Source organism: Hemiscyllium ocellatum, chromosome 1, assembly GCF_020745735.1.
Source record: "Hemiscyllium ocellatum isolate sHemOce1 chromosome 1, sHemOce1.pat.X.cur, whole genome shotgun sequence".
Taxonomy (NCBI): Eukaryota; Metazoa; Chordata; class Chondrichthyes; order Orectolobiformes; family Hemiscylliidae; genus Hemiscyllium; species Hemiscyllium ocellatum.
This window is the reverse complement of record NC_083401.1, coordinates 68,653,086-68,676,490: the sequence shown is the minus strand read 5'-3', so window position 1 is coordinate 68,676,490 and position 23,405 is coordinate 68,653,086. Positions and strand designations below refer to the sequence as shown.

At 39.4% G+C, this 23,405-nt stretch overlaps 1 protein-coding gene across 6 annotated transcripts in view; it reads left to right on the top strand.

Moving 5' to 3' along the window:
- LOC132808422 (atos homolog protein B) overlaps positions 1–23,405 on the top strand; it is a 142,049-nt gene that overhangs the window by 37,094 nt on the left and 81,550 nt on the right. For 5 of the 6 annotated variants that reach the window (XM_060822133.1, XM_060822200.1, XM_060822165.1 and 2 more), the window contains one exon: positions 22,518–22,644. The gene's annotated coding sequence lies outside the window, so the exon portion shown is untranslated. The remainder of the gene's footprint in view (positions 1–22,517; positions 22,645–23,405) is intronic. The other variant, XM_060822297.1, reaches the window with a different exon arrangement.

Here is a 23,405-nt window from a genome sequence, read left to right as displayed (position 1 = left end):
TTGACTAGTGTTTTCATCACTTGGTTTCTTGGAAAATGAGGCCAGCAGTTCAATGTGTCCTGTGGTTTACCTGTTATTTACAGAAAGTCAAATGACTTTGGCAAGAAAAGGCTTGTCAGCTTTCAGGGTTATGATGGTAATGGACATTAATTGTTTGAAAATCTGATATTTGAAAAGATATTGGGGGCCTGTCTTTTGATGGATGATCAGCAACCCATTCTCTATTTGAGTTGTTTTCACAGATCTCTGTTCTCTTGCTTTTTCTCTTTTTCCCTCCTTCGTTCCTCTCAGCAGAAGTTTACCAAAAGCTGAAAAAAATCATGAGGCTCATGGAATGTTAGGTATCAGTATTAGCTTGGATAAGACAGGTGATACTGAATTGTGATAAATCGATTGTATGACTGGAGGATATCAGTTCGTAGTATTGCTCCAGGATTAGTGATGATACCAAATTTGCAGGTGTATTGCAGGCTAAGAGGATGATTCCAGTGGAGTGCATTAGGACATGGTTAGCATAATAAGCGAACTATTTGTACAAAGAATTTAATATAGAGAAATTCAAATGATGCAGCTCGGCAAAAGTTTGGATGTTGTGAAGCATTATAGATTTTTGCTACAAGATTTGGTTTGGAAGCTGGGGTTCTTCATCATGGACTAAATTAGATTGGAGAGAGATTTAATGTAGAAGATTTTGACAAATTCCGATTAACTAAACAGTGACTCTGTCAATTAAAAGCTATTCCCATTAGCTGATTGTGTGGGATTTGAGGGCATATGTTTGACGTTTTGGTGAAGCGATGCAGGGGGTCACATGGTGAAGAATTTTTTTGCAGTAAATAATAGTAACCTGAACATTACCTAAGAGGTTGGTGGAAGTGGAAACAAAATAATTTGAAAAGGAAACTGGAATGGCATTGGAGGGAAATTAAAATTTGTGGTAGTATGTGGATAGAACCGGCATATTGAAATAATTGGCTATCTCGACAGAGAGCCTGCACTAGCATTATGGACTGAATGACTGCCTTCTACGTGGTCATGACTTCATCATATCCTTTATGATTGTCACTTCAAGTCACCTGCTGTTTCATTTTGGATTTGCCTGATTATTCATTGAGTAGCTCTGAGAACTTGCTCCTCCTGATCCTGAGTTCCCTGGTTGGGTATGGAATGTGTTAATAATTCCAACTTTTAGAATGAGTTTAGTTCAGTTTTGCATTTTTCCCAGTGAACTCTAACTTGTTCATTGGTTTGTGTCTTTTTGAAGGACTATTTCATTACAGTTATTTAGGATCCAGTCTATCTGCTATCTTATTCCAAAATGGTTATTTAATGTCTGCATATTAGATCTTTGACAGTCTCTATTGCCGTGAGTTCATGAAGCATCCTTTGCTGACATGTAGCAACTCTGGATGTGTTTTTAATTTAGTCTAAAATCAATATGCAAAAAAACCAGACATTTTAGCAGGAAGATGAATTATGCAAGTTGGTTAATTTTAAAATCAAAATCTTGGAACTAAATTTACTTCCACACCAGAACTACACAGATTATACAGTACAGTACAGGATGAGGCCACTTGACACAGTGACTCCATGTTGGCATTTAGGCATCACTCTAACCTCCTCCCATTCTTCCTCAACTAGTCTTATCGGCATAACTCTCAACTTCCTTTCCCTCATCTGCTTATCTAATTTTCCCTTCCACATGTCCATCCTACTTCCCTTAACCACTCACTGGATGGTGAGTTTGACTTTGTCTCAATTGTTTGGGTGAAGCTTCTTATTTCTTGGTAACTGCTTTCTTTAATGACCTTTTGGTTTTACTCTTCCCCACAAGTGGGAGGAAGTTAGGGTGAAACATGGTGATTAAAACTGTGCACACTACAGTTAGTTTACTAGATTGATAGGAATTAGCTGGTCCTCTTATGAGGAAGAATTGGATCGGCTGGTTGTTTTCACTAAAATTAGAGAGGGGTGATCTAATTGAAGTGCATAAGATCCAGAATAGTCTGAACAAGTTGGACATAAAGGATGTTTCCTTTTGTGGGTGAATCCACAACTTGGAAAACTTCTAAAATTAGAAGTTGTTCTCTTAGGACTGAGACTAGGGTTTTTTTTGTTTTAAGTTTGAGACTTGGCAAAAAAAATTCCTAGGATAAAATATCATAAAAGGGATGTTTAATTTTGAAGCGGCCTATATTCTTTGCAATTTAGAAGGATGAAAGTTTTCACAGGGTAGTTACGAGGAGGTTATTTTAGCTGGCTATGAAGGTGACAGTTGGGGTTTTTAGCACAGGATAAAAAGACTGCTTAGGGTAGGAATTTCTTCACTACATGCATGTAAATCTTTGAAAATCTCTGGAGAAAGTTGATTATCATCAAAACTGATGGTGCATAATTGGAATCACATGATATGGGGTTAAACAGGTAAATGGAGTTGAGATCAAAGACAACCAAGATATTAATAAATGGCAATGCAGTTGTGACAGGCTATATGGGCTACTTGACCTATTTCAATTAACACTCGAGTAAATTAAATGAATTAGGTAGAGTGTTAGAAAGGAAATAGGTTGTCTGGAAAATTGATTATACTCAAAGTGTGCTGTTGGAAAAGCACAGCTGGTCACATAGCATCCGCGGAGCAGGAGAGTCGTTGACATTTTGAGCATGAGCACTTCATCAGGAACATTGACTTTCCTGCTCATTGGATGCTGCCTGACTGGCTGTGCTTTTCCAACACCACACTTTTTGACTGTGATCTCCAGCATCTGCAGTCCTCTCTTTCTCTATATAAAACAACATCTTGTACAGTGATTGGATCCAAATGGGTGCTGTAAATTGTAATGATAGCAAAATATTGCAAGCCATATAAAGAAGTTGAAGAAATATAGACATCGCCTGACTGCCATTGCAATCTTATTTGACCTGACCCAATGACAAAGGAGTTGAAAGTGGGCTTGAGCATGTAAGCCCTGAGTAGCCAATTATTTCAAATCACCAGGCCTCCGAAGATCGATAGTATGGGTTACTCAGTAATGTTCGTTGGCTTGAAATAAAGTGGCAAATTCTGAGCATGACTGTAATCCATTCTCATTACTGTGACAGGTGCATGATATGGGAATGTCATGAAGAAAAAAACAAAACTTGAAAATAACTACTTGGAATGTCAAATCTTGAATAATTGTTTTGATAAGCAATGCTTTTGTGTGGTAATTTTTAAAACTTCTGTATAATATCTTCTCTAAATATCTGTTTTCCATTCCTTGTTGTAGGGAGCTGGTAGGCTATCTACCAACCACCACCTTAATACTGAAGTGTGTGGTTTGTTTGTTTGTTGACTTAATGACTTGTGAAGGTAGCTCTTCCCAAAAGATGATTGAAAATTGCACCTTCAGGAAGGAATTGTCCAGCTCCATTTGTAAAAGGCATGGGTCCCATCTTTACTGCTTCCATTTTAGCCAGGAAAGTAAAATTATCATGACAAGGATTGTCCAGCCTTTTCCAAGAAGAGCCCATATGTCAATTATTATTTTTCTCACTCATGGCTGATGAGAAAAAGTCAGACAGTTAAAGTTTGGCACATCACAGAATCACAGAATTCCTACAGTATGGAAGCAGGCCATTTGGCCTATTTTGAGTCCACACTGACCCTCCGTAGAGCATCCTAACCAAACCCAACCTCCTATCTTATCCCTGTAACCCTGCATTTCCCATGGTCAATCCACCTCACCTGTACATCTTTGGACTATGGGAGGAAACCAGAACTCCCAGAGAAAACCTGCATAGAGAATGTACAAACTCTACATCTGGCCTTCTCCTAGCCCATGAACACTTATTTCCTGTGGCCCACCTTATTACAATGAAAACACTGGAGCTTTTTAACTTTTTTTTTACCCTGTGGTAAATAATGCTTATGCTCTTCACTGAGATCTACCCACCCCTTTCCATGTGAGGATTTCTCTTTGCCCCAGTTTCTATCCCTCATAGACTGAAATTGATTCTGGAAGTCCATGTTTTATGGACTAGCTCATATTCAGCAACCACTTCAGCTGCTAACTTTACTGTTTTAATCTCAGCTCTTCCACATGAGCTCGCACTACTTCCTCAATGAGCCTACCCTCAGCCTTTATCTCCAGCCTTTTAAGCAAACTTTCCTTTTTAAATGTCAGTTTTTGAAGGTCAAACACTCTCTCTCTTCCTTTCTCTACTCTTTTTTTCCCCCTCTCTTCTGCTTCTAATCATGACTCAAACTGTTTCATTTCTGCTGCCCTTTCCTTATTTCTCACCTCTAACTCAAGCTGCTTCATTTGCAATTGAATTCTTGTCATCTCTATAGATTTTGATGGTTTCTCTAGCAAATTTAAATGCTGATCTACTGCTGTAATTATCTCCCCTTTCCTCACAGAAGCAGGCAGTTCCAATTCCAGCTTCTCTTCAAAACTTCCAAAGTCACCACGTCCACATTCAGAAACCCTTGGGCAATTGAAAGAGCCATTGTTATCATGTTTTGAAAAGATTTGTAGCTCAGGTTGAGGTTCTGGATGTAGGTTTGCTCTCTGAGCTTGAAGGTTCATTTACAGACATTTCATCACCATACTAGGTAACATCTTCAGTGGGCCTCGGGCGAAGCACCACTGAAAATTCCTGCCCTCTATTTAGAAACCCAAACATATAAATAGAAAGCAGGAATTTTCAGCAGTGTTTCACCTGATCCCAATGCTCACAGGTGGAAACTTTCTTGACTCCTGAAGGGGAAGGCAGTGTTCGGCCGGTGTAATGCCAGAGATTTTAAAAAGATAAGGATAAGTACTTCAAACTTGAAGGACAGGGTGAGGCAGAGCCAATACAAATCAAATTTTGGGAGGACATGTGACTGGATAAATATAGAAGCAATTAAAGGATCATGTGGTGGAGAAATAGAGGAGCAATGTAGAATGGAAGCAGAGAAAGAAAAACAACTATTGAAGGTGCTTTAGTGATCTTTGAGTAAAGAGGAGTGACGTCATGCTGGGATTATTTGTTGGTAGTGAAGAGTGGAATGGTAAGATCCGGGGAGTGCTACTGAACAAAGAGACCTTGGAATACCGGTTCGTTACTCCTTGAAAGTAGAATCACCTTAAAAAGCATTCTAAATAGACGTTACGGTATGATGAAAATAAATGGCCTGATGAGCAAAGAATAGGCTAAGCAATAAATTCATTTACGTTTTTAAAATCTGTCATGAATAAAAAAAAACACAAACCAGTGCCAAGAACAGAGCTAACTGAAAATCTTTTTTACCTTTTTTTTATTTTTGTCTGCAGTTCTTTTAGAGGCTGGCACCTGCAAAGGCCTTACACTTCCACCCACCAGTCACACAAATCTTACTTTCTGCTCACCTGCCTTGGCAACAGTAACCTCTCACTTGCCTATACCTTCAGCAGACTCACTGCCCTATTTGGTATTCAGGTTACTCTCAGGGAAGCCTTACATGTTTGTTCTGCTCTCTGCTCCGCCAATCACAGACTGATTCTTTCCTTTGTTAACAGTATTCTGGCTGCACCCACATCCCAAGGATTGCAACAGTTCAAAAAGACTGCTCCTAACCAACTTCAAGGGCAATAAGTGCTCACTTAACTAGCATTGTAGACCTGTGAATAAAGTTTAAGCAAAGAAGCCCATGATGTGTGCCACTATCAATTTGTATTGATTATATGTTCACTAGTGTATTAACTTCAGAACTCGTGCTTTCTTCCCACATCCTGCAGCACTTCATTTCTCAGCCATCTCCCCCACTTCAATTCCCCTTCTATATTGAGGGGTTTCTGACTCATAATAAATCATCAGTCATTCGTAAACATGACCACTAACTAAAAATATTTTTGTTTACTGATTTGTAAAGATGCCTCTTGCACTGCTTCAAATTGTAAGTTAGTCCAACTGAACAAACTACATGCCCCAACCACCCCCATGTGAAAATGGAGTTGCACAATTCTGCACATTAGACAATAGGTGCAGGAGTAGGCCATTCTGCCCTTAGAGCCTGCACTACCATTCAATATGATCATGGCTGATCGTCCTTAATCAGTATCCTGTTCCTGCCTTATCTCCATAACCCTTGATTCCACTATCCTTGAGAGCTCTATCCAACTCTTAAATGAAAGAGTCTAATGTGCAGAATTGTGCAACTCCATTTTCACATGGGGGTGGTTGGGGCATGTAGTTAGTTCAGTTGGCTAGTGTGCTGTTCAGATTGATACCAACTGTTGCAACCTGTATTCTCATCCTGGCTGAGGCCTGGGGCTTATCGCAGCATCCAGTCCAAAGGTACTGAAAAACACTTTTGTACTGTTGGTGAAAACTTTTGCTATTCTACTGGAGACCCTGATTTATTTACAGGTAAATGATTGAACAACATTGTGATGACATGAGCACGATCAGTTAGCTCTTTCTGTCCATCATGTCCAGCAGAAAGTCTTAAGTTAATACTGATGCATGTCTAAGCTGAGTGGGAATTCAGGTTTTCAGACAAGTTCCTGATCTGGTTAAGAGAATAGATCTGAAGAGAAACTGTACAGTGTGTCATGGACAACTGAGTGAGTATGATCAGCATTGGTCTGGCATCTCTGGGAATTTAAAGCTCAGTTTCCTAATTTGTATTGCATTAAACAGACTTATCTATCCTCCCGCCATTCCCTTTCTGGCTCTAAGGGAGTTGTCACTACTAATTTGGTAGGCAGAAGTGAGGATCGCAGATGCTGGAGATCAGAGTCCAGATTAGAGTGGTGCTAGAAAAGCAGAGGTCAGTCTGCACTTGAAGAGCAGGAAATTAGATGTTTCAGGCAAAAGTCCTCCATCAGCTACTTTATTGGTGCCAACGCATCCATTGCTGAGGAGGCTTTTTGAAAATGTGTGGGATAACTTTGCCAACTCCAGCTAGACATATTCCAGGACATATCATTGAATCATAGAATCCATACAGTGTGGAAACAGGCCCTTCGGCCCAAAAAATCCACATCGACCCTCCTAAGAGTAATCCACCAAAACCCCATTCTGCTACTGTCCTATATTTACCCCTGCCTAATACACCTAACCTACACATCCCTGAACACCATGGGCGATTTAACATGGCCAATTCACCTAACCTGCACATCTTTGGAATATGGGAGGAAACTGTAGCACCCGGAAGAAACATACGCAGACACTGGGAAAAGGTGCAAACTCCACACACAGTCGCCCGAGGCTGGAATCGATCCCAGGTCCCTGGCATTGTGAGGCAGCAGTGCTAACCATACCACCCTGAACTATTAATTACTTGTAATTGTCCTCAAACAAAAAAAAAGAGGCCGTGACTAACTAGATGTCTTCAGAAGGCACATAATATGGAGTGGCATGCAAGTCAATGTAGAAATGGATAGATGAGACTTGATAGAGCTTGTCACGCAGTCTAGGTGAAAGTGAGGACTGCAGATGCTGGAGATCAGAGTCTAGATTAGAGTGCTGCTGGAAAAGCCCAGCAGGTCAGGCAGCATCTGAGGAGCAGGAAAATCGACGTTTCGGGCAAAAACCCTTCATCGAGAATGAGCATTCCTCATTCCTGATGAAGGGCTTTTGCCTGAAATGTCAATTTTCCTTGTCTCACAATCTATCTTGAAGCAAATAAGTGGATCAGTTGTCTTTACATCACAATCCAATGATTTTTTAAAAAAATTAATTCCTTCTTATTCTGTTTAATTGTAACAAAATATTGTGTCACTGTTCCGGTAAAATGTAATGGCCGACCTGCAGGATTTTAGTACTGTGCTCAGCTTGATAGAGTTTTAACCTTTTACGTAATCATGGATTGCATGCAGTGATTTGAATTTATTTAACACAAGCATAAGTTTAGTGGAAGTTAATTAATCACTGTCATAAATGAATGCAATTAAATGGTTAATTTGGGTATATGTTTGTCCATAGGATTGTAGACTGGCTGGGAACTCTCAGTACAAAGAGATGGTGTGCTAATAATTGCACTGCATTTGATGCTTTCAGGCTAACAATTTAGGAATATGGGATAAATTCCACTGCAACAAATATCTGGATTATAAAACAAGTCTCAGTGATGGTGAACATAGCGTATTGTTTGAAAGACTGAACCACTAGTATCGTTTCAGGGAAGGAAATCTGCCTGATCTGGTCTACAGGTATTTACAGACCTACAGCAATGTGGTTGACTCTAAGCTGCCTTTTGAAATGGCCTAACAAACTGCTCAGTTCAAGAACAAAGAGATGGGCAACAGATACTGCCATTGCCAATCTCACCATGTTATATAAAAGATTAAATAAAAGGATGAATCAGTGACTTGAACACTTTCTAAGAATTAGTAATGCCAAAACTTGAAATTGTAGCACTAACTCTGACAGAAGAGAAATCGGAGTTAGGAGCAATTTTTTGAAATCTAATAATTACTATACTCTGCAAATCGGTTATTGATTTTAACTACTTTTGCAAAGCTTCTGTTGTAATATTTTTTGCTTGCAGCGATTATTACGAGCTATTCAAGAACTTAAGAAACGTTGACAAAATTAATTTAGAGTGGGAACCACTGTTTCAGGATTTCTTAAAATCCCATCTGGTTCACTAATGTCCTTTAGGGAAGGAAACTACTATGCTTACCTGGTCTGGCCTATTTGTAACTTCAGACCCATAACTGCCCTTTGAGCGATTTAGGAATGGTCAATAAATGCTGGCTAAACAGTGACACCCTCATCCTATGAGTACATTTTTAAAAATAATGCTGTTTATGTCTGTTTCATGGGAAGTTGGTATAATTTTGAGGACAATTGACAGAAAAAGAAGACAGATGCCTTACTTTCCCTGTGTCTCCCCTACCTGTTATATCTTCAAGTGTCTTGATCAAACTGTGACGACTTAGCAAAAGGTGATGCAATTTCTGTGCAAACTGTGATTAAATGTATTCCTGGAGATTTCATCACATGGTTTGTGTCCAAACTTCATAAGCCAATACATTGTTCTGTGACACACTGCTTTCCTCTGTCAGTTAGAAAGCAAAAAGGCTCATTGCCCCAATAGATGATGCTTGACTTGCATACAGTCTAAGAAAACCACCCACATAATGCCAAAGTGCATACTGTCTTCAGACTAATGGGCAATTCTAAATACGTGTGGGGGCAGTGGATCATTTTGGGATTACACACAGTCAAGTTCAGTGCAACATGAGGGTTCGGTTCTGAGAAGGATAAATGTCAGTTTATTCATTCTCATTTGGAATTAAAATGGTTGTGGGAATGAACAGTTTCTGTGGTCACAATTAAGAGGACACTGTGTCACGAAGAGATGATCAAATCCCATGTCAGGTGATTGAAATTGTAATTGAATTAATAAACAATTTGAAATGAAAAGTCGGTTTCATTAATATTGTACATGAAACTACTGAAGTGTGGTTAAAATCCCATCTATTCCACCTTGAGGGAATGAAATCTACCATCCTTTTCTGGTCTGGCCTACGAACTAATCCAGGCCTACTCCATGGCTGACTCTTAATTGCCTACTGAAATGGCCAACCAAACCAAAGGGGAAAAAATGAATAAAACTAACTAGATCACCTGGAATGAGCTATGGCACTGAAAGTGCCAAATAGACAATATGTCCAGTCACCCATTATGTCTTCCTCGCTAACATCTGGGAGTTTGTGCCAAAATTTGGATCTCTGTCCTATAGACTAGTCGAGCAACATCCAGATACTGTCTGTAAGGTATGATTTCGTGACTATGGCATTGTTCAATAGGTAGCGATCACCATCTCTGGATATGTGCTGGTCCACTTGTAGGACAGACAGACCAAAGTGATGGCACACTGCTGTACAAATTGGGAAAGAATTGGTCTCAAAATCCTTTAACGTTGACACCAGACACCCTGAATGGTTATGGAATCAAGTCAAACATGGCTTGGGAATCTTCCTGACGACTGCAAACGGCCAGGCTTCTACAGCTGTTGAATCAGTCGTCCTCCATGCTGAATACCAATTGAAAGGAGCACTGCTGGTGACAAGGGCATAGAATGAACTCTTGGTGGGAGAAAGGCTTAATGTCGTCTTAATAATTATCAACAACACTACTAACTGAGCTGGTTGGCTCCTAAAGGACATGAATGCTCGACCGGGCCTGTGGTAGTTGGTAAGGGACCCAATAAGGAACAATCTACTGGAATTTCTCCTATATTATTTACGTACTGAGAATGCATTTAGTTATGACCGTATCGGTAGGAGTGATCTCAGCCTAGTCCTTCTTGAAACTAAGTTCCATCTTCACATTATATTGTGTTCCACTAACCACCATGCTAAGTAGATTAGATTTGTAAAAGCTACAGCAGCTCAGAACTAGGCATTTGATAGGTGGTTTGGGCTATCAGCAGCAGAATCTGTAACCTTATGGCCTAGCATTTCCCATTCTACCATTACGATCAAGCTGCATATTCTATTGTGGTTAAAAGAAGAGTGCAGGAGGGCATGCCAAGAACATCACCAGGCATACGTAAATAAAGTGTCAATCTGTTGAAGCTGCAACATACACATTTAAGTAGCATGTGACTGAAAGCCAAATGACCCCCCGTGAACAGATCAGATCTAGGCTCTGCAATTTTGCTGCACACAGTGTGATAATAAATGGGATTTAACAACCAGTTGGAGCAGGTTGCTCTACATATATCCAAACCTTCTATGATAAGTGAGTCTCATCACATCATGCAAACCAGTTTGAAGCATTTTCAACAGTCTTCAGCTCAGAGGACTCAATAGATAACCATCTTGCCTTCCTTTTGAGGTCTGTGGCATGAAAAATGCCAGTCTGCAGCCAAAGTGCTTCACTCCAAACCATTAAGAAATAAGAAGTCAGTAGAATTTGCTAAAGTTATGGGCATTGGCAACATTGCAGCAGTAATTCTGAAAACCTTGCTCCTGTACATGTTGTTCCAATAATCGTTACAAGTCTCGCGTGTATCTTACACCCTGAAAATTTGTCCAAATATGTCCTGCAAGAGAAAATAGGACAAATCCCACCCATATAGTTACTGACCCTTCAGTTCAGTCTTGACCTTTTTTAGTTATCATTAACAGCACTATCAAGCTGCACTTGCTCACGAAGTTCTCTCTCTGAGAAACATGGAAAATTGATGCAGGAGTGGGTCATTTGGCCACTATTCAGTACGATCATGGATGATCATGCAATTTCAGTATCCCACTCCTGCTTTTGCTCCATACCCTTGATCACTTTACCCACAAGGGCAATGTCTACTCCCTGTCGAGTATATCAAATGAACTGTCCCCAACAGCTTCCTGTGGTAGAGAACTCCAGAGGTTCACAACTGAATAAAGAAATTCTTCCTCCTCAGTCCTGAACGGTTTACCCCTTATTATTAGACTGTGACTAGTTCTGGACTTTTCCCAACATTGGAAACATTCTTCCCACGGTAGCAAATCCAGTTCCATCAGGATATTGTTTCAGTGAGATCCCCCCCACCTCCCCTGTTCAGTTTCACCAGGGTTGCTGAGTTTCTCATCCCATTGTAGCTTTGGTCCGAACATAATCAAGAGAACTTTCATCAAAGATGAGATGCGAATGATTGTCCTTTATATTGAAGCAGTATATTAGTAAATGAGATTAAAAATGCCTGGCAAAACCATGTCAACGGTTATTGAGGTTAGTGTGTGAGAGAGGGACTCTCTACTGGCTGGAGCCATGCTGAGCAGAAAGGGAGATTGTTGTGGTTGTTGAAGGTCAGTTGTCTTTAGTTGCAGACATCACAGGAGATCCTCGGGGTAGTGTCCTTGGTCCAAATATCTTCAGATGCTTCAACATTGAATTTCCCTCTATCCAAAGTAAGGATGCTTGCTCATTTCATAGTGTTCCACACAATTTGCAAGAACAGATATTGAAGTGGTCCATGTCTGTATGCAGAAAGATTTGGACAACAGTTGGTCTCAGCCAATAAATGGCAATTATCATTCATATCACAAGTGTAAAATAATAACCAGCTCTAACTAGAAAGAATCCTTTTGCATTCAATGCCATTGCAATTGCTTGATCTCGAGCTATCCACATCCTGGGGGTTCCATTGACCAGAAACTGAACTGGACCAGCCATATAAATACTGTGATTACGAGAACACGTCAGAAGCTGTGAATTCTGTGGCAACTAACTCACCTTTTGTCTCCTCAGTAACTATTCACCATCTACAAGGCATAAGTCAAGATTGTGATAGCATACTTTGCACAAGTCTGGATGGAACGAGCGCCAACCGTAGTCAGGAAGCTCAACCCCTTCCAGAATGAAGTAGCCCACTTAATTGATATTCCATCCACCATTTTCAACATTGACTACCAACTGTGGCAGCAATGTGTTCTAAGGTGAAATGCAACAACTCATCCAAGCTCCTTTGACAGAACCTTCCTAACCTACACTTAGTGTTATAATCCTGGTTGATGGAAATACTGTCCAAATCAGACATCAGAGTGAAACCTTGCAATTTGTTTATTGTAGTGATCAGTCACCGTGTAGTCACATGAGGCTGTTACAGTACTTTTACCAAAAGAGCAACAATTCATTACATTCAAGGAAAAGAAATATTGTTTTACACAGTGTATAAAAACTAGTTGAAACTGTCTTGTTACAAATATCAGAAATAAAGGTTCACATTTTTCACCCTGTATGACAACTTCAGAGATATCAAACTTCAATGGATGGTTTCCATTGTAATGTTCCTTGTTCAGTTGGCATGGCTGTACGTTATTTCTTTCTGTCAACCTTCTGCATTCGTGCAATGTTGTCATCCTTTAAAGGCTTAAAGTAAATTTAGCTATAAAGGCATGAGGGTGGAGTTGGCAAAGTTGAATGGAAGGTGAGCATAACCCTGAAGTTAATGGAGGAGCAGTGACAGGAGGTTCTGGGGTGGATTTGGGAGGCACAGCAGAAATTCTTCTCAAGAAAGATGGAACATACAAAATGGAGGACAAGGCAACTATGGCGAACTAGGGAAGTGGAGAAAGCATAAACACAGAAGAAAAAGCATACAATGTGATGAAGATTCATGGGAAGCCTTTAAAAACCAGCAGAGGGCAACTAAAAGAACAAAGCATAGTGGGGAGAGAAGAGAAAGCTAGCTAGTAATCAAAGATTGCAAGAGTTTTTTTTCAGGAATGTAAAAGATGAGAGAGACAAGAGTAGACACTGGACTGCTGGAAAAGTAGTAATGGGGAGCAAAGAAATGGGCAGAGGAATAGTTACTTTGCATTAGTCTTCATTGTGGAAGACATCAGTTGCATAGAAGAACTTGAAGAGAGTTGGGGGCAGAGGTGAGTGTCATGGCCATCACCTAAGGAGAAGATGCTAGAGAACCTGAAAAGTCTGAAGGCAGAGTAATCACCCAGACTGGATGTGGTACGCCTAAAAGTGCTGAAGGAGATAGCTGAAGAGACTATAGAGGCCTTGGTGCTGACCTTTCAGGAGCCACTAGAGTCAGACAGTCCCAGAGGACTAAAAAGAATTGCTAATGTAATACAACTGGTTAAGAAAGGAGGGAGGCAAACGTCAGCCAGTTATAGACCAGTTAACCTGATTTTAGTCATTGGCAAGATTTTAACAGTCAATTGTAAAATAAAAAAATAAATTGCAAAGTACTTGGTAGTACTTAGCAAAATAGGGCTGAGTCTTCATGGCTTCATCAAGGGGAGGTCATGACTGGCACATCTGTTGGAATTCTTTTGAGGTAATGAGCAATTTAGATAAAGGAGAACTGGTGGCAGAACGTAGAGAGTATGGTTATAGAAGTCGTCTTCAGGATGGCACCTAATGACTAATGGAATTCGACAGGGATCCGTGTTGGAACCACAACCCTTCACATACATTAACGATCTGGAAGAAGGAATGGACAGCATTGTTGCTGAGTTGCAGATGAGACAATGATATGTGGAGGGACAGTGGGAAGGCTGCAGAAGGACATGGACAGTCCAGGAGAGTGGCAGATGGAATAAAAAGTGGGAAAGTGTGAGGTTAGGCACTTTGGTTGGAAAAGTAGAGGCATAAGCTATTTTCAAAATGGGGCAAGTCTTCATTTTGAAAATCGGAAGCACAAAGATTTGGGAGTTGTACATCAGGATTCTCAAGATTAACATGCAGATTCACTTGGCAGTCAGGAAGGCAAATACAGTGCTAGCAGTCATTTTCAGAGGGTGAGAAAACGAGCAGGGGTTTATTCCTGATACTGTATAAGGCTGTAGTCAGATTGGAATATTGAGCATTTCTGGGCCCCATATTTAAGAAAGGGCATGTTGGTGTTGGAGGAGGTCCAGAGGAGCTTCACGACAATGAGCCTAGGAATGAAGAGCTTGTTGTATGAGGAGTGGTTGAAGACTCCAGGTCTGTACTCAATGAAGTTAAGAAGGATGAAGGGAGATCTGATTGAAACTGCAAGGATACGGAGAGGCCTGGACAGAATGGACTTGGAAAATATGTCTCCATTAGTAGGACAGACTGAGATGTGTTGGCATAGCCTCAGAATGAATGTTTGACTCTTCAGAATTGATATGAGGTATTTCTTCAGCCAAAGGTTGATGAATATGCAGAACTTATTGCCACAGCCTTCTGTGGAGGCCAAAGCATTGAATGTGTTGAAGACAGAGTAAGTTAGGTTTTCGATTAGTAAGGCAATCAAAAAGGTTATGGGGAGAAGGTAGGAGAATGGAGATGAGAAACATATCAGCCATGATTAAATGGCAGAGCAGACTCTGCGCCAAAAGACCTTGTTGTATATTTTACGGTTTTACAGTCTAATAAGGCTTCATAGTTAGATACTCAAAAGCCAACATTGCTCATTCATCTATTATAATGGCTCCCTTAAACTCCTCTTCCACATTCTTTTATTTCTGTAGATTTCTCTCTGACATGAAACTGCTCAGGCTCTCTCCAGTGCAAACTGCTTTTAAGACTGTTAAACCAATTTATTGCCATGGTGCTGTTATCTCAAACAAAAACCTGCACTGACCATAACCTCCTAGATGGTTTTGCCTTTATGAAAGGGAACTGTTTCTGTGTCAGTTTCCCTGTGTCATAGGATTACTTTTTAGGCATCAGGGTCGCTTTTTTTTTCCCCTTTTGTATTGTAAAGCACTGAATTACTCACCATGAAGTTTCATTGTTCTGTACATGCATTTAAGTTAGAGTTCAATCTTGGTTATCGAAACATCAATTATCTGAATTTTCGATTATCCGAACAAGATCTTCAGGTCCCATAAAAACATTATTGGTTATCCAAACAAAATACTCCCCGTCTCCTTTGGGTAATCGAGGTTGTCCTGTAAATTCGTTTCCAGGGCTCCCCACACCATTCTAAGAACTCAAAAACGAACCTAAAAATTGCCCTCCTTAAGATAAGATAGAAATATCATCAGTCTAAAGCCATACATGGATCAACAAGTCATATGGCTTATTCCTACTTGTATGCCTTCAGAGTAAAAATCTGAAACTTCCTTCCTGATTGTACATTGAGAATTTCTTGCCACACAGATTGTAGAAGTTGAACAAGAAGGCCCGCTGTCACCTTTTTTAAGAGCAGTTTGAGATGGGCAACAAATGCTGGCTTTGGCAGTGATACTCACATCGTATGATTGAATAAAGCAAAATAGACCTTGCTTTGACAAAATTAGGCATGGAAGGCAAGAGGTGATGATGACTGAGTCTGCAGAATGATATTGACACGTTAAGCGAGTAGGCAATAACTTGGCAGATGGAATATAATGTGGGGAAATGAGAAGTTATGCATTTTGGAAGGAAGTATAGTTGAGCTGAATATGAGTTAAATGGAAACAGCTGTAGAACAGAGGGTTTTGGGAGACCTATATGAATCACAAAAGACTAGCAGTGAATTTCAGTGGGTCATAGGGAAGTCAAATAAAATGTTGGCCTTTAGTTCAAAGGGAATTGAGTATAAAAATGGGGGGAATCTTGCTAACCTTGTACAAGGTACTAATTGACCACACCTGGAATACTGTAAATAGTTTTGGGCTCCTTATCTAAGGAAAGATATACTGGCATTGAAAGCAGTTCGGAGAAAGTTCAGTAGTTTTATTCTGGATATGGAGGGTTTGTCTAATGAGGTGCTGTTGAGTGGTTTGGGCTTATACTCATACTCATTGGAGTTTAGAAGAAACAAAGTGGCTGAGTCATTTAAGATTCTGAAGGAACTTGACAGGGTAGATGTGAAGAAGTTAGTTCTCCTTGTGGGAGAGACTGAGGCGAGAGGGCATTATCTCTGAATAAGAGTATGAATGTTTAAGACAGATATGACGTGAGATTTCTTGTGTGAGCGCTGTGAATTTGTAGAGTGTTTTGACACGGAAGGTTGTCAAGGCTGTGTTAGACAATTTTTGTTAACTTCAGTTTGAAACATTTGACTGTCAATTTACCAGCCTAGGTTTAAAGGCAACAGGTATTCATTTCAAAATAGATATTTTGCATTCTTTCTGCTCATGAAAACAATTCTGGAAATACTTGCAGTAATCTCCCTGAGAAACATTATTAGAATTATTTAATGCTCCACCTTTGCTATGGTTTCAAATGAGCAGGGGATTGATTGGTAGCTCATGATTCCTGCATGTCTTGTCAGTTATTTTTGAGAAATGTAATTTTCTTCATGAATCATGTTTCATTGTTTGCAAAACTGAAGTTTTTGATGCAAATTTAAATAATGGTTTATTTTTACACAACTTAAGTAGTTCTACGATTGATTATATTATAATTCAGAGCTTTTTACGAAGCAAAATAGAACTTTTGAATTTTCTTGCTTCATGTGTTTTACCACAATGTCTTTTTTTTAGGAATTGACAAGTATTTAGGGGTAGAAAGGTAAAATGGACATTTTAAAGTACATGGAATTCAAAATAACTTGTGTTACAGCTCTGTATTTTCAGTTGTTTTGAATTTGTTATGGGCAATCTCAAGTTTTAAAATTGCATGCTTAAGGTTACATTGGGTTTTTAACCTGAATAATAGAGCTGTCTGTTCAGTTGGATGACCTACCATGACACTGCTAAGCAACAAAGAGGAGTTTTCTGTGTAAATTGCCAATGGTAGCAGACAGGATTTCCCCCAAACAGCTGTGTGCTCTGCTGAAAAGCGAGCGTTGACGAATGAGCTCGTTCAGTCAGCTGGTAGAAATGAAGTGAAAACTGTAGCCAGCAAGAACAAGGCATTGTATGTCAATTTGGCTTCATTGTGGGTTGGAAAGCATGAAAATCAAAAGGGTTATGGTTAACTAAGTATGCTACTCAAAGTATGTCCTAGTCTTCCATGAAAGATATTTAATTAAGTTTTATGTTACTCTCCTGGTAATCTGTTGAGGGACCTCTGCTCTTTATGAATTTTATAAATTACTTGGATGCGGAAGTGGAAGGGTGGGTTAGTAGTTTTGCTGAGACACGAAGGTTGGTGGAGTTGTAGAAGTGTGGAGGGCTGTTGTAGGTTGCAACAGGACATTGGCAGGATGCAGAGCTGGGCTGAGAAGTGGCAGATAGAGTTCAACCTGAAAATATGTCAAATGACTTCATTTTGGAAGGTCTAATTTGAATACAGAATATAAGGTTAAAGGCAGGATTCTTGGCAGTGTGGAGGAACAGAAGGATCTTGGAGTCAACATCCATAGATCCCTCAAAGTTGTCGCCCAAGTTGATAGGGTTATTAAGAAGGCTGATGGCGTGTTTTCGTTAGCGGGGTATTGAGTTTAAGAGCCATGAGGTTATGCTGCAGCTTTATAAAGCCCTGGTTAGGCCACACTTGAAATATTGTGTTCGGTTCTGGTCGGCTCATGATAGGAAGGATGTGGAAGCTTTAGAGAAGGTGCGCAGGAGATTTACCAAGCTTCTGTCTGGACTGGAGGGCATGTCTAAGGAAGAAAGGTTGGGAGAGCTAGGGCTTTTCTCGTTGGAGCGTAGAAGGATGTGAGGTGACTTGATAGAGGTGTACAAGAGAATGAGAAGCATAGGTAAAGGGGATAGCCAGAGACTTTTTCCCAACCCAGAAATGGCTGTCACGAGCAGTCATAATTTTAAGGTGATTGGAGGAAGGTTTAGGGGAGGTTTCAGAGGTAGGCTCTTTACGCAGAGAGTGGTGGGTGTGTGGAATGCAGTACCAGCAGTAGTAAGAGTCAGATACATTAGGGACATTTTAAGTGACTTTTGGATAGGCACAGTGAAATGAAGGATTTGCAGGTTAGTTTGGTCTCAGTTGGATAAAAGATCGACATGACATCGAGGGTCAAAGGGGGCTGTACTGCTCTATGTTTGATGTTCACTGCAGTAGAATGTTCTACACAAAAGTTGGATGTATTAACACTGTTTGATTAAGATATCTACATACCATATCTATAAGGTGAGGCAATTATGTAATTCAAGTTGTTTGAAAAAATTTTGATAATGTTGATAATTTTATTATGATTCAAGAGTTGCTATATATTTACAATGTACTGCTTTCATACCAAATACATGCAAATGTTTGATTGTTGAGCTGGTGAATTATGCTTTTTGTTCTATTCCTTCAAGATTGGGAGCTATGTTCGTTCTTTGATATGATTTGTATTACTTAATGTGGACGAATGATAATATAAGAACTGGTAGATGTTCAGGCATGCACAAGACACGTATAGGCTATCTCAGTTTAAACACACCATATTTAAAAAGATGGTTATCCAACAAAATACTAACTGTAGGGTCCAAACCAGAAATGGGCTGTACTAGCAGTGGTGCAACATTGAGTAAATTTACCCATGTCACAAACTGTGTGAGAGAGTATATTAAATATTTTTCATGTTCTCTTTTTGATTATTTTTATTGGTCTCTGTCACCAATTATACTTCAGCTTTGAAGGTATTATAGTTAGACAATTGTTCATTAATCTTAACAAAATTATTTTGAAATATACATTTGGAATGGTAGTATTCTTGTGGCTTAGTATCAAGCTCCTATAATTAGAATGTATTCTTTTGAAATTTGTGTTTGTAATATCCATTTCACAGAATGGAAGAAGCGTATTTATGTGGAAGATTAAACCACTTACAATGCTATACCCCACCTTTCTCACTGAAATCTACTAATTTAACAGAGATAAAGGATTCAGTTTGGATCCTTAGTGGTTCATGCTCACAAACTAACCGTTGATTGGTCCTGAATCTCATGGTTGCTTAAATCTCTAACTTAATTTGCCCCACTCCCTTTCCCCAGTTGTGAATTGACATTGATAAGTAATAACAAGGAACAAAGAAAATTTACAGCCCAGGAACAGGCCCTTCGGCCCTCCAAGCCTGAACCGATCAAAATGTACTGTCTCAACCTGTCGGTCAATTCCTAAGGATCTGTATCCCTCTGCTCCCCACCTACTCATGCATCTGTTCAGATGCATCTTAAATGAATCTACCATGCCTGCCTCTACCACCTCTGCTGGCAACGCATTCCAAACACCTATGTGAAGTACTTGCGGCATGCATCTCCCTTAAATTTTCCACCTCTCACCTTGAAAGCGTGGCCTCTCGTTAGTGATTTTAGAGAATGGGTATTTCTTTGGGACATAATTGGATGTTCATCGATGGCTAACATGACGGCGAGGATTAATGTCGAATTTTTTTTCTTGTTAGCTGATAACCAAAATATTACAGCTTTTTCTCTAGTAGCTTTTGTGCGGGCTTGCATCTGTTTCCTCTGTTCTATATAACACAAATGGATGGGATGCCAAAACAATTCATAGTTCCTGGAATGTAGAAAGTAATTTGAAGTTACTTGGCACATGTAAGTGATTCTTCAGAGGAGTCAACAAAGGATTGGTCAGAAGTGGATTTAAAAAGGGTTTTCTTTGTGATGATGCAATGGCTTTAAGAGGCGTAGTTTGTTTTTTGAAGACCGGTTTTAAGACCGAGGTAGCTTCTGCAGATGCTGGAGATTAGAGTGGTGCTGGAAAAGCATAGCAGGTCAGACGCATCCGAGGAAAATCGAAGTCCTGATGAAGGGCTTTTGCCTGAAACGTGATTTTCCTGCTCCTGGGATGCTACCTGACCTGCTGTGCTTTTCCAGCACCACTCTAATCTTGACTTGAAGACAGAGGTTCCGAGCTGTCGATTTAAATCCAATAAAGTCAACTGCTTGTGAGGCATTGAGTTTTGTTTTAAAAGTTGGAATAATTGAAACAGTCTGGGTGGGATCAACCTCCCACAAAACCAGGATTTTTTAGGTTTCGTTTTTCAGAAATAGTTGATGGGGTCTTGAAGCTGGGTTTGAAAGCTGCAGTGCATCTTCCCTGCTACTCTGTCTCCGAGTTTTCTCTTGATGTTTTTTCTCCTGGATTGGAGAATTGTACGTGAGACAATCTATTTAACTGAACCTGCCTTTGCCAAGGGTGTGTTTATGGAATGTTACAATATTGGAACACTTATTTTATTTAACTACAAAACACAGAGGAACCTTGGTTATCCGAAGGACATGGGCGGGGAGCATTTTGGTCGAATTCGGAAAATCAAATTCTGGATAACATTGTTTACCTAAGCATTGGGACCTTGCGATCTTGCTATATAATCTGATGTTCAGATAATCAAATGCTGGATAATTGAGGTAACTCTGAATTCTGTTAAGTTTTCTAATAATGTTAAGATATTTCAATTTCTTCTTTGTTTTGTTGTGTTTTAACTGTAGTGTGTGAATAAAGTGTATTTTGCTTCAAGACTGGTAGCTTGACCAATCCAATTGCATCTGGTATGCAACATCTGGCACTTGTATTTCAAATAAGAAAATAATTAGGGTCTAGGCTCTCTTCATTTTGAGGGGCTTTGGTCTGATCCATAACACTTTGAAGAGGGAAATGCTGATAGAGGGAATAGCACAGTGTGAAATGTAAGCAATTTGATCTTTGGTGGTGGGGCTGCATGTCGGTACTGATGTACAGTATTCAATAGGAAGTGCATCAGCCTATTGATCAGGTGCCGTCGAGCTGGTTATATGCAAAATGATGCTGTATTCAAATGAATGTGAGGTTAACTGTGTTGCAACGTAAGAATAGTGGTGGGTGGGTAGATATAGATTGTTGTTTAGTTGAGTGAAGTTCAGATTATTTAACTTCAGATTTTTATCCTTGCTGAAAGTTAAATCTTTTTTGCAATTCTTCAGGGTTGCAAGGAATTGGAAATGAAGTTAGGGATGAGAAACAAATATTCATAACCCATGAAAACAATGCTAGCTTTATATAGTCCAAAAATAATAATTATTACCTGTGATGATAATGTTCTTGCGACTTAAAAACATTTTTCTTTTTGTTTTCTCCAGCCTCTCAAAAAATTAAGAATTAAAATCGCATTTGTGGTTACGACTTAATCTTAAAGCAGACAGTACACAATTTGAGTTCTGGTTTCTCAACTTTCTCCATCCTTTTCTCTTTACTCAGCACCAGCCTGTACATAGCATAATACTGTCGTATAACTCTTAAGAAATTTGTTCTAAGTTTTTAAGAATGCAGACCCAAGTCAGCAATGTCTTACTTATCAGATTTTTGAGTCAGCTGCTGGTACGCTTCCAAAGCCTGCAAACAGCCAGGCTACAAAATGTCAGGACGTGCATGACCTTTTGAGGAGCTACTTCTAGTTAACGGAACTGAACTAAAATTTAGTGCCTAAAAGCAGGAGAGATTCCATCCCAAGCAAATTTTATGTTGTTGAAATATTAATTCCAACAGCACTTTGCACTTTTCAGGCACTCTTCATTTTTAGATTCTTCAGGAACAGAAAGCAGGTTGAAACACTGGTTTCTGTCCGAAATTGACCATTTTGCTTTCTGGATATTGTGCTGAGAGCTGTTCATCAATGATTGAGAAAATAGTTTTATTGTTTAGATTAGATTCCCTACAGTGTGGAAACAGGCCCTGTCTGTCACTATACCATATACAGAATCCAGTGGTTGTACCTGGTTTAGGAGCTCACACTATCAATGAACTCCATCTGCTTTGTCGAGATTGAATCAAGTGGTTTTTCAGCTTGTATTGAATGTCTGTTTCCATCTGAGCTTGTTTTTGTGGGCTCAACTAAGAAGTAGCTGATAAGCTGTTTTATCAGTCCTGACTCATGCCTAGCTAACATAGTGCATCCAGATTATTTCTACAGATTACCTGATGCTTTCTAAATTGTCTCATAAGATCCTCAGGTTGTCTGTCTAAATATGAAACCACTGTTCTAGTATTTCTCTGTTAACTAATTGAATATTAGGAGATTCACTTTGAGGATTTTACTTCACACTCATTATCACTATCGTCCACTTTTTTTAACATATGCTCTTATTCTTCTTTATACTCTACCCCAAAATATTTGATCAGTATGTTTGTGGAATGTTGTTAAATTACATTTACTCAAATTGTCTAAAAACTAAATGCAGTTTTTTTTAAAATCATATAACGAAACCTATCTTAGTGCATCAATATTGCTGACATCTACACTGACTGAAAAATGGTTTCTTTGACTACAGGTTCTAATGTTACAATGAAGATCATTTCCCTTGAAAATCTCTGTTTTTGAGAACATTGCATGAAGCTGGAGACTGCACAGACTTAATGATGTCAGGAAAATGACAAACAAATGATGTCCAGGTGAAGGTTGGTTCTGGAGAAAACTTTGTTCTTAAATAGTGATATTGAAAATTGGGGTCCCATTCAAACTGAATTTTTCTCGTATTTACTATGTAGCAAGAAATTTTATTTAACTGCTGTTACAACAATAACTTGCAAAATTTCTAGTGTATAACAATAGGAACGATCACAAGAATCACCTGAAGTCACAATATCCAATTGAATTAGCATTGACAATTTATCTGCCGTCATGTGCATCTTAATAATAAATGTATAGTTTGGGAAAAGTATATTTTTGATTTTAGAATTGTTAACTAACCTTCGAATAAAGATCTGTAGAGAACAACAATCATCCTGGCATCATAAGTAGCTGCCTGTGATCGTTGGCTTAAAAAAATTCAGACAGGTGTTTAACACAGCATAGATTGCCAGCTCCAAAATTAGATCGGTTGTCAGGGGTAGGTTAGAAGTAATGGAAAAAAGAGAGAAGATCCTGTGGAATGAGTCTGCACCTCCATTGAACGAAGACCATGAGTTTCCCTTCATCAGCACCAATGAAGAACAAAGATTGCTACCACCAAAGACTGCAAAGCACCAGAAGCAAGCACACCACTACTTGAAAACTCCCAAGAATACGCTGCCTCTTTCTCCCTTCTACAGACTGCTTTCCTGATTCTGAAACATTCTCATTTCTGACAGGTCGTATTTTCGTTGTTCGGTTGAATAATGCATTATTGCAAAACAGCTGCTTGAGCTTAAAAATTATCTGAAAATTGCTTACATTACAA